The following is a 15,667-nucleotide window of genomic DNA, read 5'->3' as shown; positions in this document are numbered from 1 at the left end:
GTAGTTCCAACATGTACCCTGTGACTTGGCATGTTGTGGTGTTCAGTAAAGTGATCTATCAGCATAGACTGAATATGATCTTTCATATCCCATTGTATTGCTTTCCTAGGGCTGACATAACAAAGTACCAAAACTGGTGGCTAAAAACAACAGGAATTTATGCTCTCATTATTCTTTCAGTAGAGCCTTGCTCTTTCTGATATCTCTAGGGTTCAGTTCTTCTTTGCCTCTTCCATTTCTGGATCTTACTGGCAATCCTTGGCATTACTTGGTTTGTAGAACCATCACTTCAATCTGTTTCTGTTGTCACAAAGCTGTCTTCTCCCTCTCTGTCTCTGTCCTCTTCGTAGAAGGACTCTAGTCATATTGGATTAAGGGCCCGCCCTGCTCCAGTATGACCTCATCTGAACTAATTATATTTGCAATGATCCCTATTTCCAAATAAGATCAGATTCTGAGGTATTTGGAATCAAGATTTCAACATATCTTTGGGGAAGGAACATGATTGAACCCATGTCACCCATCTAATCTTGAGTCTCAAGAAAAGTTTCCTCAACCATTATATGCCAAACCTCTACTATTCTTCAGTATGTCAATATTCCTCAAGAAAAAACATACAATGCTATTTTATAATCATCTGGAACAATGATTATAGAAGGAAGCAGAATAAGACACAAGTGGGTAGTTATTCAAGGGGCAAGAAAATCATGTAGGTATTCTCACTTGAACTTTGAAGTATACTGGACTAAGTGATTTTCAGATCCATGCAGTTTGCATGAAATCACAGGAATACTAATCAAAATCTTGCACTTAATTTTAATCATACTTATAAGAAAACCTGATTCAGTTTTAGCATGTAGCTGGAAAGAAACTCTCAGCTATACAATGGTTGTAAATACTGGCAGCTAAAATTCTACAAATTATGTTGTACTATAATTTTTGTGAGATAGAAAGTTTTATTCTCCAATATTCTTGGAGACAATCTTCTCTTCCAGAGAAAAGTAGCCAAAACTGAAGACCAATCTCCAGTCCCCAGAGGGTTGCAAACAGCAAAGACACCCACTGTTGGGACCAAAGACATTGGAAAGGAACAGGAGAGTGCTGAGGATCAGAGTGAAGGGAAGTTGGTAGAATGCTGAGTTGTGTGTGTTGTGTGCTCTCTCTTGAAGTCCCTTTTGACTCTCCACTTGACATGTCAATGTGTAAAAGACTTCTGATTTTAACAAATGTAAAATAGAACTCTTTGTCATACCCCTCACCCAGATTTAATTTACTTTACCATGCATTTGCTCACATTCAAAACCAAAGAATAATCACTGATATTTTTTCTCCTCTGCCCTTCACTTTTTATATATAAGCCATGTATATCTGATAGTGGTTCCAACATATACATGTCTTTAAGAAGCCAAGAGGTCATATAGACATTCTATCAACTTGGCATTATTAGTAAATTAGGCACTGAGAAATCATGTTGCTTTGTGGCTTTCTTTTGGAAGAGACCGGATGTAAGTGTCAGCTTTAAGATATCTGGTCAATGGCCTATCACTCAAATAAGCATACTTACACATCTCTTTTTCATTCAAATATTTTCATTATGACTCTCACTTTCTGGCGACGTGATTCTGGCCAAGTACCTTAGCCTTCTGAATGCCATATTCTCTCAGGTGAGGACATCTCAAAGGAGTTTCTGGAAGAATTAATGTAATAACAAATATAAGGCACCAGTGCAATGCCCGACATAGAGCAAAACCTTAAAAATGGCATTGAGAATAGTTATCCTTTACTCTACTCAAGGGCTTAAGTGCTCTCCCACAAGTAATTTTATTAATATTTACACAGTCTTATTGAAGCAGGTATTATTACATCAAGATAAAGAATCCAACATTGCACAGAATTAAGTTACTTGCCCCAAGTCACACAATGAGTAAACTGTTAGAGAAAAAAAAACGATATTCACGTCCATTAGATTTCAAAATCCATGCTTTGGATAATACTCTCTCACTGTCTATATTAGTTTCCTATTGCTGCTGTAACAAATTATCAGAAACCTAGTGGCTTAAAGCTACACAAATTATTTATTAATATTTTTAAACCACTTTGTTGAAGTATGATTGATATGTAAAGTTTGTACATATTTAATGTATACAACCTAATGAGTTTGAGGATAAGTGCACACCCGGGAAAACATCACCACCGTCAAGGCCATAGATATATCCATCACCTCCCAAAGTTTCCTACAACCCACTTTATGATTATTATTATTTTCAATATGTATGTGACGAGAACACTTAACATAAGATCTACCCTCTTAGCAAATCTTAAGTGTACAATACAGTATAGTTAGCTTACAAGATTATGCTATGTAGTAGGTCTCCAGAACTTATTTATCTTGCATTACTGAAAATTCTTACCCTCTGACCATTACCTTCCCATTTTCCCCTCATCCTAGTCCTGGAAACCACCATTCTAGTCTATGCTTCTATGAGTTTGACTATTTTAGATTCTACATTTAAATGAGATCATACAGTATTTGTATTTTTGTATTTGGCTTATTTATGTTAGCATAATGTCCTTCAGGTCCATCCATGTTGTCACAAATGGCAGAATTTCCTTCTTTTTTAAGCCTGAATAATATTTCACTCTGCGTATACACCAAATTTTCTTTATCCATTCATCCATCAATGCACATTTGTTACCACAACTTGCCTATTGTGAATAACACTGCAAAGAACATGGGAGTGCAGGTGTCCCTCTGAGATCCTGATTTCACTTCCATTGGATAAATACCCAGAAGTGGGATTGCTGGATCATACGGTACTTCTATCTTTAATTTTTTGAGGAATCTGCATAATGTTTTCCATCATAGCTGCACCAATTTACATTCCCACCAACAGTGCACAAGGGTTTCCTTTTCTCCACATCCTCAGCAATGCATCTTTTTTTAGTGATAGCCATCCTGAGAGGAAATCTTTTAACTGTAGCTTCAGTTTCCCCCTCTCACTCTTTGTGTTGTTGTCACATATTTTATTTCTACATATGTTAAAAGTCATGCCATACATTATTAGTATCTTTGTTTTAAAGAGTCATTCATCTCTTAAAGAGTTTTAAAATCTAAGAAATTAAAATGCTTCATATTTACCCCTAATATCCATTTCTTCTTTTGTTTTTTTGCAGGTAAAGTTTTGCCCTAAGCTAACATCTGTTGCCGATCTTCCTCCTTTTTTCTTCTTCCCCTCACTGTGAAATCCCCAGTACATAGTTGAGTATAGTTGTAAGTTCTTCTGGTTCTTCTATATGAGACGCCACCACAGCATAGCTACTGACAGACAAGTGGCGTGGTTCTGTGCCTGGGAACCAAACCTGGGCATCCAAAGCGGAGTGCATAGAGCTTTAATCACTCTATTATGCATGGCAAGTTTCTTTTTTATTTTTATTTTTATAGTACAATTAACACAGTGAACAAAGTAGAAAAGATCAAATAGTTCAGAGAATACTATCACTACTGTTTTAAAAATGTTGATCAATGATCTCAGGTGTGTGTTGTTCATGTAATACTATTTGATTGAATTTTATCTTTTTTTTGGAAAAGCTGGAAATTATTTTATTTATTTTTTTTTGTGAGGAAGATTTGTCCTAAGGTAACATCTGTTGCCAATCTTCCTCTTTTTGGCTGAGGAAGGTTAGCCCTGAGCTAACATCTGTGCCCATCTTCCTCTGTTTTGTATGTGGAACTCGCCATAGCCTTGCTTGATGAGGGGTGCATAGGTCTGTGCACAGGATCCGAACCCGTGACCCCCAGGTAGCTCAAGCAGAGCACGCGAACTTAACCACAATGCCACCAGGCCGGCCCCTGGACATTATTTATGGGTCAAATTATTTTTAAATTTGAGTATCATACATCAGAGTACACGTATAATACTCTACTCTTTTGAATTATTTTATAAAACATGCTTTTAAAAACACTGGATGTATTTCTTATATGATGGCTAATGTTGCCAGATGGGTAAAGGATTTTTGAGTAGAAAGAATCATTATGAGCACAGAGCAAATAAGACTTCTTGCCAAGCCTGTAGATAAAGAGAAAGCATTCAGATTAAGTCATTGCTAATACCCTTATGCTTTCTTGTTTCTGAGTGGTGTCTAAATATATTCCTTTGTGACTGAATAAGCGCTCACAGTTGCCCATTTGTTACCCCCTGCTTTGTCTCCACCAAATGGTAGTCAGACTTCTCTCCTTCCTCGGTGCCCCTGAACTCTGCTTACCCTCAAGACTGTGCAGGCACAGAGAAGTGGAGCGTGCCCCCTGATCAGCTTATCCTGAGAATCGGCTGACCGCAGTAGGACACTGTTCCTGTCAGACCCTACTGGTCCTTTCCCTCTGCTTGTCCAATTTCCTCTTAAGAGTCTGCTCACCTATACTTACCTCTCCTTATCCTACAGAATAAAACAAAAGCTTTTTTCTGTTTGTTATTGAGACATCTGCTGAGATTTGAGATTTCTCCCTATTGCAACTGTCTTTATTCTGGGTAAAGTCTCTCGTTATCTAAGTTTGGATTTGTTTTGATTTGATACGACAAAAGATCCTTGACCAAAAACTGTGCTTTGTTTAAGATCATTCACATCAAAAAGCTTACAAAAATTACTCAAAGTAGTTACATAATCAGACTCTACTTTAGAGGGAATTGCTGCTATCTATACTGCTTCTGTCTTAGTTCAAGCTCTTATATTACTCATCCTGAATTATTTTGATTGTTTCCCAATGGACTTGTTTATTGTCTGTCTGCACTCACTCTCACTGTAGCCTCCATATTCCTGCCTGTGTAATATGCCTACATAATCCATCCAATCACATTACTTCTTTAACAAATGATATTCTGACTGATGATTGCCTGATTTTATATTCATGTTTAAAACTTGATAATAAGTGTTGAGTGCGGAGACTCTTGCCATTAGTATTTATATCCACTTCGGCTATCTCATTGCATGATCGTGATGTGGTCAAGAAATATCTGATGACAGAATGAAAACAATTTCATTTGGACTCTTATTTCTTAAAATAATAACACAAAAAACAGTATTTATTCCTAATTGTTTCTTTCCAATCTTTTAAAGAACTCCTTTATTTCTGTGTCTTCAAATCTTGTAGCCAAGCCAAGTATATACCAAGCTGTTGTTAGTTTTCCTGGTACTTCTGGGACTTAAGAAGTATTGAACGAATATTTAAAAATTCATTGAATGGATTTCTATCATTTTTTTCCTCCCTTTGTCAATTCCCACATGAGGTTATGTGGTTCAGTACTGCTGTTTAGTCCACTGTCTTTTCAGTTTGAATGCCATTCTCTCTCAAACTTAAGGTAGCCAAATTATCTTCATTAGCATCCCCTACTTAAACCAAGCAAAACTTATGCATAAAGCAAAACTCCCTGAGGGAAAACAACAACAACAACAAGGAAACAAACAATAGCAGAGCCTTGTCTCTTTTCTGAAAGGCGTATGTGCTCAGAACTTTTATTTGCTAATCTAATCCTAACAACTTGCACCCATTTCTTTTTTTTCACTCCTTCCCTGATTTGGTCTTGTATTCAATCCATCACCAAATTTACTGATTGCCTGTCCTGGAGCCTCTTTCTTATGTTTCTTTGAAGTCTTTCTCTATCAACCTATTTCCTCCCTCCCATCTGCTTAAATAGAGCCTACATATTTCATGCATACTTATCTCCCCAAAATAATATTTTGAATATACTGTTTCTTGATCAAATGTCTTCAGCTCTTACCAAATGTCTGGGGAGTCAAGTTCAGACTCTTCACCCTGTCATTAACAGCAAGAGGGAATTCCATTTGAAGAAATTCTCCAAGTGCATTTAAAATAATTGAAATCCGTTGCAACTACTTAAACTTTGAATTGTAGGACTGTCTTCTTTTATCTCCAGAAGTATTGCTTTATTTTGGAATGAAATATTGAATCTTTCATAAAATTTGGAACATGTTGTGTTGTTTGATTAAAACTGACTCTCTAAAAAGTGAATTGCTGTTATTTCCTTACCTTCTTGTTGGTACTGTAATAGAGAAGTGGTCCCTATCCTAATTGCTCAAGGCAAAACTTCTCAAACTTTGTGGTGTTATAAACCATATAGAAATCTTATTAAAAAGCAGATTCTGATTCAATAGGTCTGGATGTGGCTTCAGACTCTAAATGTCTGACAAGTTTGCACATTGTGCTTGTACAGCTGCCCCAAAGATTACATTTAGAATAAAGTTTAAACAGCGTCCAGGTATAGACTGAGCGGCGGGGAAGCCTGCAGTCACAGTTAAATAGAATTCTCATCAGGAGCTTTTATGTAACATGTCTTTTAATAGTCTCACCAACTCTACAGAGTGGTTAAAGTATTATTATAACACCTGTTTCATCCATGAGACAATTGAGGTTTAGAAAAGATGAAGAATAGTTCCAGGTCATGAAACTAGTAGTTGTCAGGATCAGGATACAAACACAGGTGTTCTCCTCCCCAAAGCCCAGCCTCCTCACCACAGTAGGAGAGAAGTTTCTTTTGGTAACATGTAGATAAATAAGTCCATTTCCCGAGAGCTACACCAGGCTGCATTTCTTAAACTGGGGCTGCTTTCAGTTTGATGGCTTGCTTTTGTTTTTTGTTGCTGTAACTGTCACCATTGATATTTCTTGAGAACATAAAATGTCACTAGACCCAGCTTACCTCTGTAATCCTGTCCTGCGGGTACTGAGCAGCAGTCTAAGGATTTGGAGATGGATTTGGAAAAGGATTCGGATCATTTTGTGGAAATGGTGCATATGATGGATTTTCTTGATATGGCAGAGATTGGTCACACTTTCTCTGTATACAAACAAAAAGAGAGAAAACATTACAGAGAATTATGACAATGACAGTGCAAATATTTCACAATAATTTCCATTAAAAATTTAGGTTGTTCAAGTTAGTAGGACCTTATATATCATCTCCATGATTGTGTTTTCAAATGATTAGTTATGTTTTCCCTTTTTTATGAGAAAAATGTTGAAGAGAAGGTAAAAAGGATAAAGAGTTTCCCTTTTTACTGTTTGTTGACAATTTTGTTGGTTTATAATACATCTGGGGCATTGATTATAGCCAACCATTCAAAAAAGGCTTAAATATTTTTTATAATATTACCTCCAAGCTACGACTTTGCACATTCTTGACTATTCTTTGAAGGAGCAATTTAATAATTCCAGCTAAGGGAGGATTGCTACTCTTCCCTTTCGATATATAATGAGCTTATTTCCTCTTAGAACTCCAAAAATCTTTAATATTTACTTCAGTTAACACAAATGTCCTTTACCACTCATTTTCATCTTTTTATTTGGTGCCACTTTAAATTTATCCCTTTACTATATTAGTAAGATCAATTTTTGAGACCTAGTCACATTAACATGACATCTCAAAATAACACAAGATATCAAAAATACATTTCGTTCAGAAAAATGTTAAATAAATGAAATTTTCTATCTTATTTAACATGGTCAGTTTAACCTAATGATTTCATAACCCTCCAGAAGGACCAGAAGGTGGAAATCTACTACACCATATGTATTTTCAGAAGTCTGTATGCTCCACTAGGCATATGCTATCCTTAACAGAATGAGAATTTTAACTATTCTTTAGTCAAGGCAATTCTTTACTAAGAAAGACACGTAAGATCTGAGAGAAAATTTGCTTCTTTAGAGTGGCATTATGAGTTTCTGTTTATGTGCTACTACTACACAAGACTTTGGGTCTTTTACCAGTGTATTATAAATAAATAAAATTAATGTATACTTGAGTCATTCATTATATAGATACATGTCAGAGGTAAGTATTGGTTCTTATTATAGAATAAATGGTCAGAGAAGAAAACATGTTTGTACTCTACCACATTATAGAGCAATACTTACATGGTATTTTACTCTATGCCTATGATGTCTCTGTTAAAATAAAGAAGAGATTAAAAACTGAATACATATTTAATTTCTAGTTTTCTACTAAGTGCAAGTGTCTTACCTCATCAAATGAATCAGCTCCCTTGGAAAAAAGAAAAGAAGAAAATAGTTAACATCTTAATTTTATAACTCCAGCGTGTAAAAATGCTCTTAGCTGCTACAATTATGATTAAACAAAATGGAAGCGAAGTCTTGGGTTACTGATACACTAAACTAGTTTCTTTTTTATATGATGTTGTCTTTAAATGAGTGAAGAGTAGGCTTTTGCTATAAATAATTTGCTTCATTCAAATATCAATTCATTGGGTTCAAATTTTGTTCATGTTTGAAAGGGAGGAAAATCCATCCTAGAGAATAGAAAAGTGAAAAATGAAAAGTTAAACTTTGGATTTGCTTAAGAAATGGTTTTTATATGAATATGTTTGAAGTAGCTCAAAAGCTACTTACATTCAAATATTTGTTGTGCTGATAGAATCTGGTATTATGTTTTTCTCTGTTCTTCTTGACCGTTTTTGTAGTTCTATCCTTCTATAAAAACATAATGCAATACACTGTGATGTCATTATCAAGTTGTTTTTGAAACATACACTAGAACTTCTTGAATGAATTGAAGTATTATTATTATTTCCTGATGAATTTCTCAGTAACTTGATAAAGTGTACTGAAGTGAAAGGAACCATTAATTTTAAAAGAAAAGGAAACAAAGGAGGGTGGAGAAGGGGAGGAGAAGGAGGAGGAAGAAGAAGGGGTTTCAGAGAGGTCAAGTGTTTTGCCTGGACACACAGCAGTGAATGACCACACAGGTTGGGAACTCCTGACATTTGGTAGGTCTAGAGCTTTTAATATTTAATGTCTTTAATCAGCCTCTCAGTTCCACATCTTTATGGAGCTCTTTAAAATTTTTTTTTCTTACATTAAGCCAATGGCACTTGAGTGTCTGTGTGTTGAGTGTGTGTGCGTGTGTCTAGTCAAGATTTATGTAAGTCCTTGATAAACTTACATAGGTGAATTCAAGGAAAATGTCCATATGAAAACATTAAAATTTATAAAGCCATGCTCAGGTAAATGCAAATAAAGACCAGACCCCAAGACCTAAGAAGGATGTTTCAGAGAATTACTGAGAATAGGTTCTTCAAAATTTCCTGATATACTTACAATCATGGCAACCAGGAGAGCCATGATAAAGGCAAATGCAAGGATCTTCATGTTTGGATGAGTCCTGAGAAATCATATATGAAAAATCAATAGAACATTCATTCCTGCATTCCCAAGTTCAACATTTCTTATCAAACTAGGCTCCGAGAATTGTGAAACATATGAGAAAAAGAAAGACAATTGAAACATACTGCCCGACATCGTGGAACTTAGAAACTAGTCGAGGACACTGATAAGCAAAGACAAGTGCTCTGATATGGAAACACTAAAGTGCTATAAAAGTACACCGAATGAGGCCCAGCCCAGTGGCGTAGTGGTTAAGTTTATACACTCCACTTCAGCAGCTCAGGGTTTGCAGTTTCAACCCTGGGTGCAGACTGAGGCACCGCTCATCAAGCCATGCTGTGGCAGCGACCTGCATACAAAATATAGGAAGATGGTCACCAATGTTAGCTCAGAGCCAATCTTCCTCATCAAAAAGAGGAAATTGGCAACAGATGTTAGCTAAGGGCCAATCTTCCTCACGAAAAGAAAAACCAACACACAATGGACATCTTAAGCAGATCAAGAGAATGGGAGCATTAAAGTAAAGACAAGGTAAGCTTGTGTTAGATGATACAGAATGAGTAAAGAGAGATGTTGGGAGCCTGCAAAGAAACAAAAATGAGAGACAGATAGCGTGTAGGAAGCGAAATAGTTCAGCATGTAAGAAGGACAGAAACCGAGCCTGGCTGACCACTTAGATTGTTGTGAGATCGCAGTGGCCTTACACAATGACATTAGGGGTAATAATTAAGGCAGAATTGAAAGAAATGTTTAGAAGGTAGAATGGTAAGCCACATGGACTGGTTTTACAGTAGAGTTAGAGAAAATGAGCCAGGTTTTGGGCTTGGAAATTGTGTAGATGGTGTAACCCTGGTATTTGAAATTAATGGTACTGGGTAAAGAAAAATCAAACTAAAAAGAAGTTTCATGAGAAACTGAATTGGTAAAAATAATTTAATCTTCCAAATAATCTTATTCAACAAAATTAACCTCCTGTTGGGCTTTCTGATATGCTTTTTTAATTCTGTGTATGCAAATGAACTGAATTCTGTTGCTGTTGAAAAAGAAATAAAGCAGATTATTTATTTCTGAATTGTAGACATCTAAATAAAAATATTTTGCAAACTATAAGGTAAACAATGGATAAAGGTTTTTTTTCCTGCTCATTTTTAGTCATCAGTTTTCATAGAACATTGCAGTAACATCTTTTGTCTAACGGTAGAAGAAACTATTCTTCTGCTAAATTACTCTAAATCACGAACATATGAAGGGGAACTCAGGACTCACGGTATTTCCATTGTTCCTTATCAGCTGATTTCACCTCATTGGCTTAAACTCAGCACTGTGGCACTAGACAAACTGTGAAAATTATATATTTCTTGACAAAGATTTTTCTCGTTTACTACTTGAACCAAATATTCAGTCATGTTATGATACAAAAAAGGATGCAACTTTTACTGTTGTTTATAGTTGTAATTATATTGAGAGTGGAGAAATGAGGGAAATTCTGAGTGGTGTTCTATAGATAGATAGATGGTTGAATAGATAGATAGATAAATAAAATTAAGATCTTTGAGAAAATATTTCCCAAGGAACACAATGATAAAGGCTTGAAGTAGTAAAAACTTTTTTTCTAACCAAATCACAAATGAAGTGAAAATGTTTTAAGTAAAATGAATTATTAAAACATAATAGCCTCTTATACGGTGTTAGTTATGCAGAAAAACAGAAACGATTTTTTTTTTTTTTTGGTGAGGAAGATTAGCCCTGAACTAACATCTGTTGTCAGCTGAGGAAGATTGGCCCTGGGATAACATCCATGCCCATCTTCCTCTACTTTATATGTGGGACGCCTACCACAGTTTGGCTTGATAAGTGGTGTGTTGGTCTGTGCCCGGGATCCGAACATTAGAACCCCAGGCCACAGAAGCAGAGTTTAACCACTACGCCACTGGGCCAGCCCCCAGAAATGATTTTGATAGATAAAAAGGACAATGAAAAGGTTTGGAAAGAAGCACTTTGAAAATAATACATACATTTGCCAAAAGAGGGCTTATGCTACTCAAGAGATCATTTTCTTATAAAATTTAAACTTCAACTTGAAGTTAAAGGTAAAATTAACTGTTAGCAAAATGGGTATCATGTATTTAGTCAAAAACATAAAAAGCCTTCTAGGATATCCCACCAACAGAGAAGACGGAGCACATCTCCTCCATTTTTACACCATTCACTTTGTAAAATGATTGCTGTCAATTCAGAGACACTGAGACCTTGAACTCACCTTCAGATACTGACATAGGGTCATCATTTCTTTAAATGGTTTCTTTATGAGAAATTATCAATAAATAATATACATTTTACAAATTTTTTTCAACTTATTCCTAGCAAACTAAAGATTAGAATAATACATCATTTTAGACTGTACATGAATATATTACCTTTTACCAAAGATGAGACTCAAGAGTCAGAGAACCTGAAATTCTGAAGCCCTAAGAAATGATGGGCTTTTCTAGAGGACTCATCTATTTAAGCACACTTAAATCCTCCATTTCTTATTCTAAATCATGTCAATTTTGCGATCATATTATGGAACTGGAAATAATGCCCCAAATCTGTCCCCACAGATACTAAGAATAAACTTAACAGGGTGATTTTATAATAAAAGTTTATGAAGCAGAGTGATCAGGAACCAAACAGACCCAACAAATGGTAATCCCAGTGTTAGTCTAGGCATGTGTGAATAAAACAAAGCAAAAAGTGTGCAGGAGTAAATCAAGTGTAGAAATGAATTGAAATGGTAAAAATATTTCCATAGAACACCATCTACCCTATTTCAACAAATGCATGTCCAAGATGGAACAAGTCTATGTTAAAAGTGATACCATCTTATCAAAATTTTTCCTGTTGCCTAATAAATGGTGATAACTGCCATAATAAAATGAGTCATTGGGGCCAGCCTTGTGGTGTGGCAATTAAGTGCGTGCGCTCCACTGCTGGCGGCCTGGGTTTGGAGCCCGGGCGTGCACCGACAGCACTGCTTGTCAGGCCATGCTGTGGCGGCATCCCACATAAAGTAGAGGAAGATGGGCACGGATGTTAGCTCAGGGCCAGTCTTCCTAGGCAAAAAGAGGAGGATTTGCATGGATGTTAGTTCAGGGCTGATCTTCCTCACCAAAAAAAGATAAAAAAATGTCATCCTTTATTCCAAATGTGTTTCCTACAAATTATTTAAATTATACTTTTATTCTATTGACTTTAGAATAGTTTTAGTCTTAAAATATATTCAAATATTTGCAAAAATTTGGTAACCCTTGGGTATCATATGATAAAATAATTCTTATTTTTAAAGCCAAGTGACCACAGGAGCTGAGTACCATATATTTCACATAATAACTAGATGCATCTCTTTTGAAATATATTTTACTTCCTCTGAGTCTTTAGAGGCTCAATGTTCCTCAATGGAAGCCACGTGTTGTCATGATTATACTACAGAGAAGGGAAAATCAGGTTTCACTAAGTCCCTAGGCTAATGTAGATAAAAACTGACTTCTTTACTACTGATTGGATAACTCAATGTACTCAGAACTGAATATCATAAAATCACTTGTAAAGTTTAAATAAATTATAGATCCTAGTCCATTATTACTCAAAGTGTGTTGGGTGGGACCACCAGAATCAGCATCACCTGAGACCTTGTTGGAAATGCAAGTACATAGCCCCTCTTTCCAGACATGTTGAATCAGGATCTTGGAAGCGCACTAGGCATCTCACTTTAACAATATCTCTAGGGGATGCTCTGTGTACCGTAAAGTTTAAGAAACCACATCATAAAATCACAAAAGTATTGTTTGTCTATAGGCTTGATCCCATCTATAGGACTTAAGGTTTAATTTTGTTTCAGGTGTTTTAAGGAAGTGTTTACTAGGTGAATCTTCTACACTATATTTGAACCTCCCTTTAAAAATTATTTTTATTTTTTGGGTAGTATACAAAACAATATAAATGCTTCATAAGGCAAATAAAGAATTAAAGTCAAATTCAATTGAAATCATTCGTATTACTCTTTTTTTCATTGATTTCTAAGCGTCATAGATCTATAGTCTCTTTTCAAATGCAAGACAAATCCAATCTTGATATTCTCAACGGAAAAAGATATATACAAGTCAGTAACCATTGAAGTAAGTTCTGATTTTCAAAAATAAACCTTGCTTTTTTTGTTTTGGAAATGTCAAACGGTTTTCTTCCTTCCTTCCTGTTTCCTTTATGTTTCTCTCCCTTCCTCACTGACTTTCTTCCCTCACTTATTTCTTCACGGATTCACTTACCCAATGTTACTAGGCACTATTCTAACAGACCTATGAAATTCATAGCCTAGTGAAGAAAATGTGAGGTAATGCTCAAGAGGCATGACCACACAATAATGGCAACAATCATGAACTGCCAGTAATAAAAACTGAAGGATTGTAATATACACATTTAAAAACTACAATTAAACTTAACTCACCCATATTTTAGTTTGGGACACCAAATTGTAGGCATTATTTCACCCATTGTTTTCTGCTTCGACATCATAGGAAGTGTGGGGATTATGTATGACAGCAGGAAACAAGAATAGTGGACTCTAACACAAGAGTAACCTTCTTATGTTAGTTACTGTTTTATCCTCCAGGAACAGAAGGTCATTTTAGAAGATTGATGGACTAGAGTATATCCTGTTATTTTATAATTTAGTAAAACGGATATCTTATCCTCCATAAACAACCACCATTCTGTTTGAAAAATGCCACGTCTTTCATTTACAAGGGAAAAATCAATAAAGAGCTACTGCTGTATCACAGGTGTGACATTAAATTGGTGGCAAAAGGATGCAACCTGTGAATGGGTATTAATGGTGATATTTATGCTGGATTTTCTTTCTCCTTCTCCTCCTTCTCCTCTTGTTCTTCTTCCTCCTGCTCCTCTCTCATTTCTCCTACAATGAAAGCATGGTGTACAGTCTATGACAAAATCCATGATGTTTCTTTATTTCACTAAAAAACCATTTTGTGTTATATTCCTGTGTGAATTACAAAATGAAAATTATTGCAACTGACAAATGTAGAACAAGATCTGACTGCCTACTAGGTAACATAAAACCCCCTGGGCATTGAGAATACAAAGTGACAGTCTCTTATTTCTACCCTTAAGTACTAAATGTTTGTGTCCCCACAGATTCATATGTTAAAGCCCTGCCTCCCAATGTGTTGTATTAGAAGGTGGGGCCCTTGAGAAGTAACTAGCTTTACATGAGGTCATGAGGATGGAGCCCCCATAATGGGATTGTTGCCCTAATCAGTAGAGGAAGAGACAGTAGAGCTTCCTCCCTCCACTATGTGAAGATATAGGATGAAGGCAGCTATCAGCAAACCAGGAAGAGGCCCCATACCAAGAAGTCTTCTGACATTCTGATGTCGGACTTCTCACCCTCCAGAACTGTGAGAAATAAATGTCTGTTGTTTAAGCCAGCCAGTCTATGGTATCTTGTTAGAGCAGCCTTTGCTGACTAAGACATCTTGTAATTATGAAACAAAGTTAAAGGCAATTGAAGATAGAAAAGTCCAGGGAAGGGTTGAATATATGAGTTGAAATTAAGAAAAATGCCCAGAGTGGGGCTGAAGAATTAAGAATAATCAGCTTACTGATTGTTATCAGAATTCTGAAAATTAATCAGAGAATATAAAGAAAAAAAGTGTAGGTTCAGAGAAGAGGTAGGCTGAGGAGAAACCCCCAAATAAGACCAATGTAATGTGCGAGAGAAAATGGAGTAGTCCATGGAAATCTCGTAGAAGGCAAGGAATGGCAGAAGAGAGGAGAGTTTCCAGGCATTTTATGAACTGTTGCAGGCAAGGGGATGAGATTTCAAGAAGGAAGCTTAATCATCATGAACCAAGATTACAATGACCTTGGAGGTTGCTTAATCCCTTTAAACTGCAATTTTCTTATCTGCAATAGTTATACTAACAGTTGGGACTGAATTAAATGAGAATGTATATAAATCACATTGCAAATAGAAACTGTTCAAATACGAACATTAAATGTTATCATTTTTATCATCATAACCTTCAATAGAAAGGATATCTTTTTTTTTTTTTTTTTAAAGATTTTATTTATTTATTTTTTCCCCCCAAAGCCCCAGTAGATAGCTGTGTGTCATAGCTGCACATCCTTCTAGTTGCTGTATGTGGGACGCGGCCTCAGCATGGCCAGAGAAGCAGCGCGTCGGTGCGAGCCCGGGATCCGAACCCGGGTCGCCAGCAGTGGAGCGCGCTCACTCAACCACCAAGCCACGGGGCCGGCCCTAGAAAGGATATCTTAATTTTAAAAAATTCTCTAAGGAGAAAGGAGGAAATGAAGACCACAGCACAGTGATGAAATATCTTTGGAAAATATGAGAGTCACCTTCACCTGTAAAACTGGAGGGAGAAAGTTAGAAATCTGATCAGACATAGAATCAAT

Source organism: Ceratotherium simum, chromosome 8 (genome assembly GCF_057802395.1).
Source record: "Ceratotherium simum simum isolate JZ-2026a chromosome 8, ASM5780239v1, whole genome shotgun sequence".
NCBI classification, from domain to species: domain Eukaryota; kingdom Metazoa; phylum Chordata; class Mammalia; order Perissodactyla; family Rhinocerotidae; genus Ceratotherium; species Ceratotherium simum.
Note: the sequence above shows the minus strand (reverse complement) of the source record.